Genomic DNA, 18024 nt, shown 5'->3' with positions numbered 1-18024 from the left:
CACTGAGGTCCACCTCCAAGGGCCTTCTGGCGGTTCCCTCATTGCAAGAAGTGAAGTTACAGGGAACCAGGCAGAGGGCCTTCTTGGTAGTGTGCCCTGTGGAACACCCTCCCGTCAGATGTCAAGGAAATAAACAACTATCTGACTTTTAGCAGACATCTGAAGGCAGCCCTGTTTAGGGAAGTTTTTAATGTTTGAAGTTTTATTCTGTTTTTAATGTTCTGTTGAAAGCCACCCAGAGTGTGGGGTATAAATAATAAATTGTCATCATCATCATGATTACATTTTTTCCATTTCCATATGCAATATAACATTGCAATTAAAAATAAAAACGCCAACTTCCCTTCTGCCCTTCCCTGGCTTCCTCCTATTATCCTTTAGCACTGCATTTTCTGATTTCTCCAGATCTTCTCTTTCTCATTTAATCTCCATATATTTTATACTGCTGAATTTATTCTAAACCTGCTAACGTTTTAACCTGCTTGCAGTGGTTCTTCATATATACTGCAATCCGCTTTAAATCCTCTTTCCTCTTTCTCTTTAATACCATCCCTGGAGATTCCTGGATCAGGAGTGTCTGGTCACATCAACCCAAAGCCAGGGTGTATTCCAGGGGCGGCCACCATGGCACCTTACAGATGTTGGACTACAACTCCCATCAGCTCCTGCAAGCATGGCCAGTGGTCAGGGATGATGAGAGTTGAAGTCCAAGAACATCTAGAGGGGCACCATGGACTGTGGGTGGTGTAGAATTTTCAAGTGCATTGGATTCACCATGGCAGATTTGTGCCATGTGCATGGGTCAGCGCACGACAGAGGTGTCAGTGTGAACGGACCCTGCATTGCATTATCAAGGTTCTGCTTGCTTCCTCAACCTTTCTGCCGCGAAAAGGTCAAACCACCTTAATGCTGTAGGGAGGCCTTTGCTGGTCTCCGAGATTTAATTTCACGTCGGCCATTCTGCTCAATTCCCATGCTAATCTATCTGCTCAGTGAGCTGCGAATGAATGGATGGAAGGCACTTCAGTCCCTTTGCCAAGTTTTCCATCAGCTTTTGCTGGGATGCAAATGTGTTGGCAGAGAAAAATGATGATCTGTGGAGGCGATGTGTAGAGAGCTCTCATCAAATCTTCTTTCTCCTTTGTAACGAAGGTGTGTGAAGGAGTCCCTCAGAGATAGACCCAGAGGTGAGAAGAGTCAGCAGCACCTGGCCATTGGGGCCAGACTCTCAGTGGAAGCAATTCCTGCTTTTTAAAACTGCTGCCCATTCTCATTGCAAAGGTCTCAAGCAATGTTTCCCAGTGAAAATAGAGGCACGTCTATTACGGCTGCTACTATATAATAACTTCCTTGTACATGGCTCTGAATACAGTTAGAATAAGACATCTACCCCAAACAACTACTGCAGCTGCTATTTACATTTATCCCCCACCTTTCCTTAAGCAGCTCAAAGTGGTATACATAGGTCTCCTCTTCCCCATTTTATCTTCAAAACAACCCTGTGAGTAGTGCTGGATTTACGTATAAGCTAAACAAGCTATAGCTTAGGGCCCCACTCTCTTGGGGGCCCCCCAAAAAAATTAAAGGAAAAAAACTGGATGAACATTTCCAAAAGACAAGTTTAAAAACAGATAAAATAAAACCTACATGCAGCAACAGTGTTTTGTGTCGTGTAGGCTCCTATGATGTAAGTAAGGGGTCCCCAATCATTTTAAGTTAGAGCTTAATAATTATTTCACTATTAATATACTTCTTAATTGTATTTCAGTTCAATAATTACTTTGATAAAATACATATTTTGTTATGTGCAAATGGCTTTAGATACCTATTAGGTCCATAAACTACCATAGAGCATATATTCAACACAAAAAACAGTGACAATTGTTGACAAAGGACAGCTGAACATATAAAGGGCCCCATTACCTTCAGCAGCTTAGGGCCTCACCAAACCTGTATCTGGCCCTGCCTGTGAGGTAGGTTAGGCTAAGAGTGAGTGACTGGCCCAAAATCACCCACTGAACTTTATAGCTGAGTGGGGATTTGAACCCTAGTCTCCCAAGTCTTACTCTAAGCACTACGCCACAAAGCGTAATGCCTGTACAAGAGATGATAGGCCATTAAACCAGACTGAAACTGCAGCACAGATAGGCTTGCGCCAGCGCAGCAAGTTGACTCCTCACTCATTTCCCTTTGCCTTTGCAGCCCGAGTTCCATGCGTTGATGATTGCTAGTCATGGAGGATATGATGGGTGCAGTCAGGTGCGTAATAAACAGAAAGTCAAGCAAAGAACAGAAACTTATAGGCCACAAGGTTGACTTTGTCCTCCCTGCCAAAGATGTGTTGTCTTCCCTTGACAACAGCATGGTTAGCTTGTCAAAATTTCATACATCAATGTTGTTATTCTTTTCAAAAAGATGCATCAAGAATGCATATTCAGAACATCCTGTTTTGTTTCAACGGAGGACTGCTTGGGAGCATAGTATTTCAAGGCACTGAAATCAGCTAGGGATGGAGAAGAAATTTGACTTGGTACACATTTAAAGGAGAATATGTTTAATTTGCAATTTCTGAAACAATAGGCGAACTGCAACACAGCCTTCCTTTCAAAATTTACCTCCTCTTAATTTTGTGATGCAGTTCTCCAACCAAACTTACCCATCACAAATAGGATACCACTGGGCAGAGTGAGGCAGCTGCTTCAGGTGTGTGTCTGAAGACTGCTTTGCACCCCTTGAGCTAGCCTGCTGCATTCTGGTACAGTGGAGGGTGTGGAAGTAAAATTCAGTTGCCAGTCCGACCAGCTTTTGGATATGGAGAAGGGCTTTAGCTCAGGGGTAGATCATCTAGCTTGCATGCAGAAGGTTCCACATTCAATCTCTGGCATTTCCAAAGAGGGCTGAGAGAGGCCCCCATCTGAAACCATGGATAGACTATGTCAGTGTCAAGGAGCTGTCAGGCAAGCACAGGTCGTCCACAGGGCAGGAAGAACATGGGGCATGAAAAGCAATTAGCTTTTATTCACAGAAAGCAACAACACAGCAGAGTTACTCTGGCTTGATTCATTCAGCTTGAGGTGTTGCTGAAACTGACCACTTGCCCTGGCTACCTCCTCTAGCCTCTGGTACCAGATCCCTCTCAAGCAGACGGAGACTGCGGAGAGGGAGTGAGCTCCTTCTCTGAGCCTGCCTGGCCCATTGCTCAGCAATGTGCAGGACTCTCCTTGAACAGGGTGTAAGGGGAGGGGGGAGGGCCAGCAGGACTGGGACTGCCTAGCAGCTGGGTAGCAAGGGCAACCTCTGACTCCTCTCTGCCTGAGTTTGCGCTCACACTGTGACTCTCAACCTCTAACCCTGCCCTCCTTCTCCTGACTCCCCACTTGATTGCTCAAACCCCCTGTTTCTAGCACCTCCCAGCTTGTCCCTTCTGCAAACTGCTCTTCAGTGTCCGACCACCATGATCTGGGGTCTAAGTGTGCTGGTCCCATGGGTTACCTGAGAGGTGAGGTCCAAGTCCGGTCCATGGTCACAGGTGCGACGTGGAGGCAGTCCGTAGTAGCTGCAGGGCAGGGAGTCAGGTGAAGTCAGGAACAGGCTTGCAAGCAGGGAGCCAGGGCAGGTCAGGAGCTCAGGCAGGGAAGCAGGACAGGGTTCAGGCAGGAACTAGCAACCAACAATGTTGCTTCCACAACTTGGGACTGGGGCTGGCTGGCTTTTTTCTGCCCCGAAGCATAGGGCGGCCCCGATCCTCTGGTGACTCGCCTCTCCTGGTCTGGAGGCGAGCACTCCTCCTGCAGGAACTTAGTTCCCTCCACCTCTCTGCCCTGAGCCTCTGCAGCTCAGGAGAGGCTGGAGGGTTACCAGACCCAGAGGCAACCCCAGCTTCCTCTGACGGGGTTGAGAGTGGAGCACCTGCAGGCAATGGGTCCTCCATCACTTCAGGAGCCAGAGCAGTCTCAGCTGATGCCTGCACCTGAGGATCTAGCACAGGTGAGGACCCTTTGGGCTCATGCCCCAGCCCCGGCTCAGCTGGTTCTGGAGGCGGGGAATCCTGTGCAGGCTGGGATCCCTCAGGTTCAGCATCCAAGTCTGAATCCCAAGCCATCACACTAAGTCTTCTTCTTCTTCTTCTTCTTCTTCTTCTTCTTCTGCTTCTGCTTCTGCTTCTGCTTCTGCTTCTGCTTCTTCCTCTGTCCTCCCTGGAGTCCCACCACTCTTCCTCTTCCAGCCAGTCCCTGACAGTCAGTTAGTATAGACAATACAGAGCTTGATGGATCAATGATTTGACTCACTATGGGGCAGCTTCCTGTGGAATGGAGGAAGGCACCATCTGTTTGGCCACAGGCCCCCCATCTCTGTGAAAAGTAGGCCTGTATCCCTTCGGCCTCTTTGTCATCTTTCTGCTATTGACTGCCCACAATCATTGTCACCTTCTAATAATAATAATAATAATAATAATAATAATAATAATAATAGTAGTAGTAGTAATAGTAATAATAATAATAAAATTATTTATTCTACCATGTTGGGTCCAGACAAACACCAGGAAATGGTTCGTTTTGGGGGCCTAACTGGCCCATTTAGAAATCTACCATTTCCATTTCTTGTATCTCATTGAATTGGGTCGTTCCTGACCAAGTCACATGCAAGGACCCACCAATTGGGCCTCTGAGGCCTCAACGGAGAGTTTTGTCTTACAAGTCGTCTGTCAATTATGCCAGCAGGGCCTGGGGATTAGTTGTTGAAATTACTGCTTGATATCTCTGTGGCTAGATAATAAGGGAGCAACTTTTCCTAGACAAAGAGCATTCTAATTGGTTTCTACAATCTCCTTTGAGTGTATGGCACGAATATTAATAATGTGAGGGGAAAAGGAAGGTTAAATAAGGTTTTGCTCACGCCAAAAAGCGATAGTCCAAAAATCCAGAAAGCTTGAAAGAGTGACGGGAAGTACAAACAGATGGCATTTGAATCCTTCCCTTTAGGGGGAAAATGTCATTCTTGACAATCCACATAGAACAGCTTCCCTGTTTAGGATCGAGACAAGAACAAAACATTTTTATTTTATTTTTTGCCTTCTTGCAGTGGCAGGAACTAAGAGCCCAGAGCATTGCTTTGGGAGACGTTTATAGGCTCTGATAGATTTCCAGAAACGCAAAAGTATTTTAGTAGCTTGTCTTTATTTCTGTCAAAAGAAATCTGAAGCAAATGCCACACAATATTTGGCCAGCACATGACATTTCAGAGCTCACCCTTATTGTAAGCTTAAAATCATGTGAGACAAAGGCAATTGATGCTATCAGGAATGATCTTGGAGTTGGGGAGGGGAGAGAAGGCCAATTAAAGAAAGACGCTCTCTAAATCAATTGCTTTCAATTTGATATACCGGTATATATAAAAATGGAAATTTAATGGACACAATAGAGGCAAACAGAATGGGTTGGAAAAGGTCTTCACAAGTCCATTTCATAACACACACACACACACAAAATCAACATTCTAGGTTGGGGCTATAAATCATTTCCAATGTGTGTGGGTTTTTTACCAAAAAAAAAATGTTATTGATTTTAAGTTTTGCAACCAATATCCCTTGGGCTCAGTATAGAGGAAATAATATTAAAAACTCAAATACATCAAACATCCAAGTACTTAGTTGGATTGGTTTTTGCTGACACAGGTCTATTCATCTTAGACGAGGTAGAATCAAGACCGAACTTGAAATGGCCACATAAAAAATGCATTGGGGAAGCTGACAAAAAACCTTTTTCTTCACATGCTTAAAATACACATTTTGAAGGAGAGAACTGAAAAATGGTGTAAAGTTAGGGGGCTGGACTTCATTTCTCTAGAGCTATTCATTCATTCATTCCATTTGCTAATATCCCAACTTCTTTCCTCCATGGAGCACAAGGAAGAGTCTATAGTTCTCCTGCTCCCCATTTTATCCTCCCCATTTTATCCTCCCAACAACCTTGTGAGGTAGCTTAAGCTGGGAGGCAGTGAGCAGCTTCCAAGGGCACCCAGTGAGAGCTTCAAAGCTGAGTGGGGATCTCCCAGATCCTAGTCTGACACTCTAACCACTACACCACATTGGCTCTATATTCCGCCCGTCCTCTGAAAGGAGCCCCAAGTGGCAAACACACAGGTAATAAAACAATTAAAACATAAGTTGATTATTGGCTGTATGTTGCGTGGCGAGTCCCCTCCCCAGTGGAAATAAAGACACATGATATAATTATTTAAGGTTAATAGGCTAAATATGGCCACAACTTTATTGTTTACAGGTGATGAGCGGTATTGACTTAGACATTGGTCCTAACTGACTATATCCGACTTCAGCCTGTCTGCTTGAAGTCCGGGAAGGGTTAACCACCAGCAGGTGGAGTCCTGCTGATGCATATCAACTAGGAACTCTCCTGGGGTCACTGCTCGGGGGCATGCCTTAGGCCCTCACCTCCCTAGGCTTCAGATAGGGCCACGCCCCCCAGAATCCTTTACCGGACTACCCTTCAATATGTGGGGCAGGTGATGGTGTTACCTCCCCTCTTCCATCTACAGAACAATACCAATGCCTAACCGCCAATACCCAGAAAGTTGTGACGATTTGCTACGAGGTAGGCAAAAACCAAGTGGCTGGTGCCAATTTGCCAAGTGGGAAAAATTCCTACCAGGCCCCTCAATGGCGACCAACTGAGGTCCATAGCAAGGTCAAAGATGAAAACCTTAGAGGGCGGGAGGGTGGGAAACCAGAGCAGCTGGAGGCGGCAAAAGAGGGAGATCCCCAGCCGCACCTGCATTAAATAAGGCAGGCCATACACCATGAGCCAGCTGATTGGCTGTCCAGGGGATGACGCGGCCGGGGATTCCCTCAATTGCATGGAGGCTGAGAGCCAGCCACTGCGCGCGGTGGGGTGTGCAGCCCGCAACACCACCTCCTCTGAAGTCGGAAGTGGCTTTGCTTTAAACTTTTTTTTGATATTGTGTTATGATGTTGTAACCTGCCCTAGGGCCTTAGGGTGAAGGGAGGGTGACAAGCAAGCAAGGACTACAATTCTATTATTCTAAGACTCGTTCCAACAGGTTTTTCGGAATTGACTGCTTTTAATCAAAGGGCTGGGGCTGTGCTCAGTTGGTAGAACATGAGACTCTTAATCTCAAGTTCGTGGGTTTTGAGCTCCATGTTGAGTGAAAGATTCCTGCATTGCAATGAGTTGGACTAGATTGTCCTCATGGTGTTTTCCAGCTCTACTAGTCTCTCTCTCTCTCTCTCTCTGTGTGTGTGTGTGTGTGTGTGTGATAGGGAGAGATTCTATCTTTAAAAAAAAAATGATTTCCCTGTTTTTAGTGGTTCTTATATTTATCCGTCAGCCATTCCATTAGTTGTAAAGATGGAGGAATAAATATCTAATAATAACAACAATGTTGCTGTTTAGTCATTTAGTCATGTCCGACTCTTCGTGACCCCATGGACCAGAGCACGCCAGGCACTCCTGTCTTCCACTGCCTCCCCCAGTTTGGTCAAACTCATGCTGGTAGCTTCAAGAACACTGTCCAACCATCTCGTCCTCTGTCGTCCCCTTCTTCTTGTGCCTTCCATCTTTCCCAACATCAGGGTCTTTTCCAGGGAGTCTTCTCTTCTCATGAGGTGGCCATAGTACTGGAGCCTCAGCTTCACGATCTGTCCTTCCAGTGAGGACTCAGGGCTGATTTCCTTCAGAATGGATACGTTTGATCTTCTTCATGTGACTCTCAAGAGTCTCCTCCAGCACCAGAATTCAAAAGCATCAATTCTTCGGCAACCAGCCTTCTTTATGGTCCAGCTCTCACTTCCACACAACAACTCTACTATAAACTAATTCTTTTAAACCCACGATTTTCTAGGTATCTTGCAACCAAAGGAGAAAAACAACCAGTTGCATATTTATTTCTGGGAAGGGATCCCACAGAGCTGTTTGTCATAACACCCAGAATCATTTGTTGTCAGATTTGTTCAAGAAATCCCACCATGGCCCTAAGAGAGTGGCCCCTGCTCTTTTGAATCCATCGTTTGTTATGAATCCATTCACTTTTATGCCATTCGCATGATGCCTGCTTCCCTTCTTCTCTTCCGATGCAGTGCCTCTGTCCTTTTGGAAAACACAGCGAGTCTTCAGTATCAGGAGCCGAGCAGATGTCAGAAGACTAACATGACAGAAATCCCTCTGCAAATATTGGCAAACTCGTCCCGTATTGATGTTCCGGCTAAACGAACGATGAGAAATATCATCTGTCAACTCCTCGAGCTAGAGCCAGAAATAAATAAAGAAATCAAAATATGTTTGCTTGGTAGGTTCATTCTGGAGATTTCAACCTTTAATCAACAGTACTCGAGATAACAGAAAGGGAGCTGAACATATATATGCAATGCGGTGATACACAGGACCATCTTGTGCGTCGGTACATGGGCGCCATCAGTAAAACACAGCACAGGTGAAAAATATTATGATTATTAATAATAATAATTAGCCACCCTTCACCCTCAGGTCCCAGGGCAAGTTGCACCCTTAAAACACAATATTAAAAACAACTTACAGTTGCAAAAAGAAATACAATAAAGTAGGTTCCAAAAATATGCACTTCAAGTATCAAAAGCCAGGGTAAAGAAGTTTGGAAACAACAGCAATTACCAACAGTAGAAGAATGGCGACAGAAGGTAATGGAATATGAAGAAATAACTAGATTAATGGGGGAAATTCGACAACAGGGCGATGAAACATTTCAAAAAGAATGGGAAAAATTTATGTCATGCATAGGAAGGATAAGGTGAAAGAGTGAAACCAGTAGAACTGAAATAAACCTTATAATGTGAAATACAAAGAAAATTTCTGGATAAAGAAAATAATAAAAAGTAAAATGTATAATGTGATTAATCTAACCAATGGTAGTTGTAAATGAATACAGACAGACAATAAGAATTGAATATACAGGAGGATTTATTTGGCTATAGACTCTAGGGACAAATATGAAAGCAGAACAAAAATATGCAAAATGGATAAAGACAATGTGAAAAATTTGGATGTGATATAAAAAGCCAGAAGAAGGAAGGAAGGAAGGAAGGAAGGAAGGAAGGAAGGAAGGAAGCTCCTAGGAGCAAATATAAAAGTAAAATGTAATACAATATGTGTATGTGGAGTATGTAAATGAAAATCAATAAAGAATATTATGAAAAAAAGAAAAAAGAAGTGGATCTTCAGCATTTGCCAGAAGCTATGCGATGAAAGTGCCAGGCACGCCTCTCTGGGGGGGGGGGAGTTCCACTGCTTAGGGGCCACCACAGGGAATGCCCTCTCCTGCGCTGCCACCACCCAGAGTGTCAGGCATGGAGTATCTTCTCCTCCCCCAGTAGCCTCAGAGGCAAGAACAAAGAGTTTGTATTTTATGGTTTTTTATTCAGTCATCTGGTTGCAAGGCAAAAGATCCAGGTCTCCACGCATAGGAGAAGTTGGCTACTCTGAGTCCCTCCTCTTCCATCCCCGACAACATCCTGGAAACCTACAGGAAGTCACAGGAGCCACAGCCCTCCGCATTCTTTGTTCTTGAATGTGGAGGGACCGGTGAGCCCTTGGACTAGGAGGGTCTCCCAGAATCTTCAGGGAGGTCTCTGCTGGCTGTTCACTCACTTCTCCCTCCTCCTCAACTACCTCTTAACTAGGCATTTCCTCATTCAGCTGTACATCATCCCTGTCTCGCTTTCCTCCTGAGACAGCTGGAGACAAGGGGGGGGTGAAACTTCCCCTTCCTCTTCTGAGAGGAGCATTTCCCATTCCTCCTGTTCAGCCCAGTTCCTGACACAGAGCCTCTGAGAGCGAAGGAATCCCCAAGAGGACCCCCTCTACTGATCTCAGCACCCAAGCAAGTGTGTAGGGAACAAAGGGACCAAATCCTAGGGGCCAAGGTAATAATAATAATAATAATAATAATAATAATAATAATAATAATAATAATAATAATTTATACCCCACCCAGCCACTCTGGGTGGCTTCCAACAAAATATTACAATACAATAGTGCATCAAACATCAAAAGCTTCCCTAAACAAGGCTGCCTTCAGATGTCTTCTGAAAGTCTGGTAGTTGTTGTTCTCTTTGACATCTGGTGGGAGGGTGTTCCACAGGGCGGGCACCACTACCGAGAAGGCCCTCTGCCTGGTTCCCTGTAACTTGGCTTCTTGCAGCGAGGGAACCACTAGAAGGCCCTAGGCGCTGGACCTCAGTGTCCAGGCAGAACGATGGGGGTGGAGATGCTCCTTCAGGTTTACTGGACCGAGGCCATTTAGGGCTTTAAAGGTCAGCACCAACACTTTGAATTGTGTCCGGTCCCTTTGCTCACCCAATAAAATATTTGAGGGGGCCAGGCCCCTCAAAAGTTGATGGGCATTGACATTCAAATAGTGTGTTGTGTCTTGTGTTCAATTATTTTATTCAAGTTGGCACCCCAGTAAGGAAGGTGGCAATCTTTCAGATATTTAGGGTCTGAGTTGTTTAGGGCTTTAACCACTAATGTGAGCACCTTCAACTGAGGCCATGAATGAACTCTTTTGAAATGGCGGTTATGTAAGATCTGAAGCGAACTTGAGCCGGTAAATAGACTGCTACATTTTGGACCAACTGAAGTTTCCATGTTGTCTTTGAGGGCAGCCCCACATACATCACATTACAATAATCCATAGTAGAAGTTAGCAGAGCATGGAATACAATGTATACCTGAGTAAAATATGCTCTTTGGAGATGGCAAACAAAGTGAATTGGGATGGATGACTCTCTCGATCTCCATTTGCCTTCACACCCGCAAAGAAGGCTCATGAGACAAAGGCTTGGAACAATGGTTATATTTATTAATCTAGGAGCTTGGAGGAACTGCAGAGGAAATTAACCAAATTCATAAAGGCTTAACAGGTGAGGGTTTCAATGAACTCTGGCTTAAAAAAATGGAAATTGTAGAACACATACAAAGTACACATTTCCTATAAAAGAGACACAAAACTGCATCCCTCCAGACTCCTGGAGATAAGATGTGGAAGTGGCTCCCTAGCTAAGGATTAGGAGGAAATGCCTTCCTCCTCACTAGGTGAGCCTTTGGGTATGAACCCTGTGCACTCAGAGCCCACTGTCCAGCGTTCACCCAAATGTTCATGTCAGGCCCAAAGGGCACCCCTCATATAGGCTTGGGCAGTGGTATCGGCAGCCTGTCCTCTTCCTTCCTTGCTTTCCAGCAGCTGCTACAAGCTGCCCTAAGGATGAGGCCAACAGTGGTGGCCGTGGAGACACAATGGTCACTGCTGCACCCACCACTTGGGACAAGCACTGGCTCATCTTTGTCCCTGAGATTGGTGGCGGCAGCATTGGCAGGGGAAAGAAGGGCATTTGTGCTGGGCCCAGGGGTAACCCAAGTAACGCGGTCCAAGTCCGGTCCCAAATCCAAGGGTTCCACGAGGAGTCAGTCCGACAGGGCCAAGGCAGGACACGAGGCAGGAAACCAGGCAAGGTCAGGCACAGGGTCACAGGCAGGTTCTGGCAAAAAGCAACGTTGCTCCCACAACCTGGGGCCGGGTCCAGCAGCCTTTTATCTCTGTCAGGTTAACGGCCGGTCCTGATCTGCCGGTGACTCACTTCCCTGTCTTGCCCAAAGGCGAGCACTCCTCCTGCAAGTACTCAGGTCTCTTCTTCTCTCGGACCTTAGTCTCTGCAGCTCAGGAGATGTTGGTGGGTTACTAGACCCAGAGACCACCTCAGCCTCTCCTGACCCAACTGGTAGTGGAGCAGCTGTAAGTGATTGCCCAGCTGAAGGCAACGAGGTAATCCCCGCATCTGGAGCCAGGGCAGGCTCAGGCCCCTGACTTGGCCCAGCTAGTGCTTGTTGCAGGGGAACCTGTGCAGACTGGGGCTCTTCAGAATCGGGCCCCAGACTCAGTCCAGATGCCGTCTGAGGCAGAGGATCCAGTGCAGACTGAGACTCCTCTGGCTCCAAGTCTGAGCCCAAGTCCCAGGTCATCACAGCATTCCAGGATCAGATCAGAAGCTGGGATGGTTTTCGTAATTCCAGGGCTGTCCCTAGTAAATCAGAACACTTGGAGGGTATGGGAGGATGAGCTTGCAGAGAGAGAGGCTCATAAAACCAGACTCCAACCCCTTCCCCAATAGCCTGAGGTCTCACATGGCCACACTTCTACCCCTCCCTTTGGAAGCACAACTCGTAAGAGGAGAGGCTGAAGGCAAACATGTCTACAATTCTATGATTTTAAGTCTCTTCTGTACAAGCAGGAATGACATTCTCTCAAATCCCCATTTGTTCCAATCTTAATAAGGCCGTAGCCAGGTTTAATCAGCAATTTGCTGTGCATTTTGCCATATAATCACATTTTTAATGCAAATTCGCCTCATGTGCACATTTTTGCAAGCAATTTCCCCCAGTACTGTGTGCATCTACATGTCATTTTCACTAGTTTATGAATCTTCACACACACTTTCCCATAATATATTCATTTTTGTAGCCTTTTGGGGGGGCAGTTTGACGAATAGCAACATTGGGAGGAGTGTGAATCTCATCAAAAGACATTTTGGTTCATGTATCATTTTGGGAAGTATGGATGAAGCAGGAGGGCCTAAAAATGTGAGCTGAACTGAACTTCTCTCCCCCTGTCCAGTTGCTGTCATGGAATGTCAGGCTGGGCAAGCCCATCAACATCCGAATGCTGTAAAACGAAAACTTTGTTCTAATGTCCCTTTCTCCCTCTTCTTGGCTACGTTAGCAATTTACTCCGGTGTGTGTGTTGTAGGGGAAGGAAATCTTATTGATTTACGATCTGCTGCACATCCCATTATCAAGGTCCTGGTTTAAGAAAATTCCAAAATTTGACATCCATCCACTGTACGACAATGCGAAAACTTTGTTCTAATGTCCCTTTCTCCCTCTTCTTGGCTACGTTAGCAATTTACTCCGGTAGTATGTAAGGGTGTGTGCGTGTGTCTAGCCTCTTGATACAAAGATACACAATTATGGGAATGTGTTTGAACAATATGATATGGCCGCACTGGGAGATGTTATGTGTGGCTAAACTGTGATGCTGGAAGTCTTTGCCGAAGACAATGAAGCAATCTGATTTCCTTCCAAAAAGAGGGGGAGGGGATGAGGAATGAAATAAGTTTGTGTGTGTGTGTGTTGTAGGGGAAGGAAATCTTATTGATTTACGATCTGCTGCACATCCCATTATCAAGGTCCTGGTTTAAGAAAATTCCAAAATTTGACATCCATCCACTGTACGACAATGCGAGGACTACTTCTGGAAATGCCGCCCAGGGAACGAGGCATAAATCCAAGTGTTATCTCCATAAAAGGACTATTGAATTACATGGCACAATAGGGACATAAATATATAACTGCTTTGCAGAATATGGCTGGAAAGGGAGCCCCGAAGCACTCCTTGCACAATGGCAGAACATTACTCCAAATGCATCACCAGAAAGCAAAGGATGGGAAATGAATCACGCCGCATGTGTGCTTGTCAAGTTAAGAGGCAGCCCTGTTGTTGCCCCCTAAGACCATAAGGCAAGTCCTGCTGGATCAAGCCAGTGGCCCGTCTAGTCCAGCATCCAGTTCTCACAGTGGCGAACCAGATGCGTGTGGGAAATGCACAAACAGCACCTGAGCACCATAGCCCCCTCCCCATCTGTGGCTTCCAGCAACAGTTATTCAGAATCACCACTGCTGTCCGCCATGGAGGCAGTAATATCCAAGGCAACAACAATGCGATGTCAATATAAACTCTTCATATTATCCATATAGAACGTTGAACAGTATGAAATATATGAAATATGCACTCTCTGCAAAACAGAAATCTTATAAATCTCTGAAAGTCGCAAAATATGCACTCTTGATGGATTCTCTTGAAAACATAGAACCAAATAAACATAAGTCTTATAAGTCTCTGAAAGTCTTTGTGGACTATGCAAGTCTCTGAAAGAAGCAATGGGTCAGATTCTTATCTGGTGAAAACAAGCTGTAAAGCTTTGTTTTATGACGTCCAACGCTGCCAAAGTGGTCCGCAAACAGACGTAGTGAACAGTGATTCCGGATATACCCACTGTTTCGTGGAATTCTTCTTCAGCACAGCAGAAGGATACAGAAATGCTTCATAAACCGATGGTGAATGGTGAATAGAATTGTATATCAATAATTGCTATGGGGCAGTGGTCATAAAGTTATGGAGGCAGATCATAGCCAGAGCATGAAGCCATGAAGAGTCTCATCCTCCATGCATTCAGGTAAGGTAAAGGTAAAGGGACCCCTGACCATTAGGTCCAGTCGTGACCGACTCTGGGGTTGCGGCACTCATCTCGCTTTATTGGCCGAGGGAGCCAGAGTACAGCTTCCGGGTCATGTGGCCAGCATGACTAACCCGCTTCTGGTGAACCAGAGCAGTGCACGGAAACGACGTTTACCTTCCTGCCAGAGCAGTACCTGTTTATCTACTTGCACTTTGACCTGCTTTCGAACTGCTAGGTTGGCAGGAGCAGGGACCGAGCAAAGGGAGCTCACCCTGTCGCAGGGATTCGAACCACCGACCTTCTGATAGGCAAGTCCTAGGCTCTGTGGTTTAACCCACAGTGCCACCTGCATCCCATGCATTCAGGTAACCCTCCTTTAAAGCCATCCAAGTTGGTGGACATCACTGGCCCCTGCAGGAGCAAGTTCCATAGTTTAACTGCATGAAGAGGGACTTCCTTTCATCTGTCCTGAATCTTCTAACCTTCAGCTTCATTGGCTGTCCACAAGTTCTAATGTAATGAGAGGCAGAGAAGAACTTTCCTCTACTCACTTTCATCATGTCATGCATGATTTTGTCACCTATTAGTCCCCTTTTCTCAAAACTAAAAAGTCCAGAATGCTGCAACCTTTCCTCTTGGGGTAGGTGGTCCACCCCCCCCATTTAACTCTGCCTTTTAGTGCCTAAGCTGTGATTTGGGGAAGGGCTGTAGCTCTGTGGCAGAGCATCCGCTTTGCCTACAGAAGGTCCCAGGTTCACTCCCCAGCAACTCTAGATAGGGATAGCAGAGACTTCCTGTCTGAAACCATGGAGAGCTGCTACCGGTCAGTACAGATAATTGGGTCGTGGGTGGCGCTGTGGTCTAAACCACTGAGCCTCTTGCACTTGCTGATCGGAAGGTCAGCAGTTCGAATCCCCGTGATGGGGTGAGCTCCCGTTGCTCTGTCCCAGCTCCTGCCAACCTAGCAGTACAAAAGTCAGTGCAAGTAGATAAATAGGTACCCCTGTGGCAGGAATGGAAACGGCGTTTCCGTGTGCTCTGGTTTCCATCACAATGTTCCATTGCAGCAGAAGTGGTTTAGTCCTGCTGGTCCCATGACTCGGAAAGCTGTCTGTGGACAAACGCCGGCTCCCTTGGCCTGAAGCGAGATGAGCACTGCAACCCCATAGTCGCCTTTGACTGGACTTAACTGTCCAGGGGCCCTTTACCTTTACCTTTTTACAGGTAACATTGAACTAAATAGACCAATAGTCTGGCTCTGTATCCTATGATATAGAGATGATGCTGTGTTTGGACTTTATATGAAGAACTTACACTTGGTCATTGTGCGTTTGTGCTGTTCTCTGCAGTGTTTGAAATGAAATCGTTCTCTCATATGGTTTTATCGGCAACAGTATTGCACATCTGTTGAAGCATATTTATTGTTAAACTGCTTTAAAAATGATTTTTTTTCTTGAAAAGCGTTCTATAGATTTTTAAATAATAAAAAAAACCCAGCACCAACTTACAATGTCACAACAGATATGAGCAGAAAGGCCATAAACAGCTTTCCAGTGTATTGCGTTCTAGACTTCACCACTTCAGAGTTTGTGGAATAGAGGTGTAACATTTTTAAATACAGTGGTACCTCGGGTTACATGCGCTTCAGGTTACATATGCTTCAGGTTACAGACTCCGCTAACCCAGAAATAGTGCTTCAGGTTAAGAACTTTGCTTCAGGATAAGAACAGAAATCATGCTCCGGCAGCATGGCAGCAGTGGGAGGCCCCATTAGCTAAAGTGGTGCTTCAGGTTAAGAACAGTTTCAGGTTAAGTACGGACCTCGGGAACGAATTAAGTACATAACCCGAGGTACCCACTGTACTACCCTACAATGTAAGGTGGGAAGATCCCTTCACATATAACCCAGCCAGATGGATGGGGTATAAATGATAAAAATATTATTATAAATGTTATAAACTTTGGCTCTGGGAAACAGCAATTAACTTAGCCTCCCTGACATATTTCTTCTGTATGTGTAAGAAGCTATAGGTATTTAAAGATAAGATCCTGCGCCACCTGCAACCTTAGCTGGTACATTCCAATAAGCGTTTCCCCACCTGATTTCCTGGTTGGGCAGAACTGACAGGTTCCCGATTATTTTCATTAAAATAAAATAAAAAGACCTACAGAATGTAAACAGCCAAAGTTGGAGTTTCTTCAGAATACATTTTTCTTATTAGGGAAAATGATACCTTCCACCAGGCAAATTAGTACGGAAGTGATATTAAAAATGTCACGTCTTTAATGAGGATGTTGAATTGTGGCACATCATAAGCACTGTTACAATTTGTGAATAAGATTAAAAAGAGGAGGGGGGGGACACCTTTGATGTAATGCTATTACCCTGAGTACTTGAAAGTGATCAAATTATGATCCATCAAAGGAAGAAATGGTTAGAACTCCATAGCAGAGAGAGAGAGAGAGAGAGAGAGAGAGAGAGAGAGGTGCACATCTACACACTTCAAATGAGCATGAAGATTGCTCGTTTTAATAATTCACACTTCTTCATTCCAATCTAACAGCAGGTCCACTGAAACCTGTGAAGTGCTTGAAGAAATTAAATGGACCAAACAATCTGAAAACGCTTCCCCCAAGCCTACAGTGATCACACTTCTTTTGATCACTAGTTCGAAAGTATGCTCCTTGCTCCAGAGACAATAGCACGGTCAACTCCATTCTGTTGAACAGTGGAGAAGTTGCTCTGTCAACAAAGAGGGGTTGGATGCAAGATTTGATGGGAATGGGAGAGTTCCTGCTTAAGTGGAGCTCGGCAGGTGCTGATTAGAGCCTCATGACTGCAGACTCTGTGAATGGTGGGAAATGAGGGCCACACTCATTCCATGAGCACAAAAAAACTGCCCGGATATTGTAGATTTGTAAAGTGAAACAGGGTGTTGCAGCACATTGTGCAAGAACTAACCCTGTATCCCATTACTACCACCACAACTACAGTGTAAATCAGCTTGCTATGTTAGTGGGAGGCCATCATGCACTTCTTCCTGTTTTTAAGAGAGCTGGTGAGCAAGACAAACATTTGTTGGAAATGCAGGGAAATGCAGGGAGGCTGAAGGCACATGGATCCACATGCGGTGGAACTGTAAAAAGATCAGACAATTTTGGGAAATGATTTATAAAGAGCTTAAGATAATGTTCAAATGCCCCTTCCCTAAAAAAAACCCTGAAGCCTTCCTGCTGGGAATTATGGGTAATGAAATCCCAAAAAAGCTCAGGAGAGTCTTTATGTATGTTACGGTTGCTGCCAGAATTCTAATCACAAAAGGCTGGAAGGGAGAGGATATTCCATCTAAATTGGATTGGCAAAATAAGATAAGAGAGTTCGCTGAACTGGCGAGATTATCAGCAAGGTTAAATGACATTACAGATGAAAAAATTATCAGAGAATGCGAGATTGGCTTCATTATTATCAGATAATGGAGGCATATAATTTGGACAAAAAAAATGGCTTCCAGGTGGAAAAATCAAAATTAGAAACAGAGCTGTTAGAACCTAAAACTAAGATTTTGTCAAAGATGTATAACTTGCTGTTGAAATGGAATACTCAGGATGAAACGGTGAAATCTGCTATGATTAAATGGGCACAAGATGTTGGACATAACATTATGTTTGCTGACTGGGAACAGTTATGGACCACAGGTATGAAGTTTACGGCATGTAATGCCTTA

The sequence above is a fragment of the Podarcis raffonei genome, chromosome 14, assembly GCF_027172205.1.
Source record: "Podarcis raffonei isolate rPodRaf1 chromosome 14, rPodRaf1.pri, whole genome shotgun sequence".
Taxonomy (NCBI): Eukaryota; Metazoa; Chordata; class Lepidosauria; order Squamata; family Lacertidae; genus Podarcis; species Podarcis raffonei.
The sequence above is the reverse complement of the archived record's forward strand: the minus strand, read 5'-3'. Positions refer to the sequence as shown.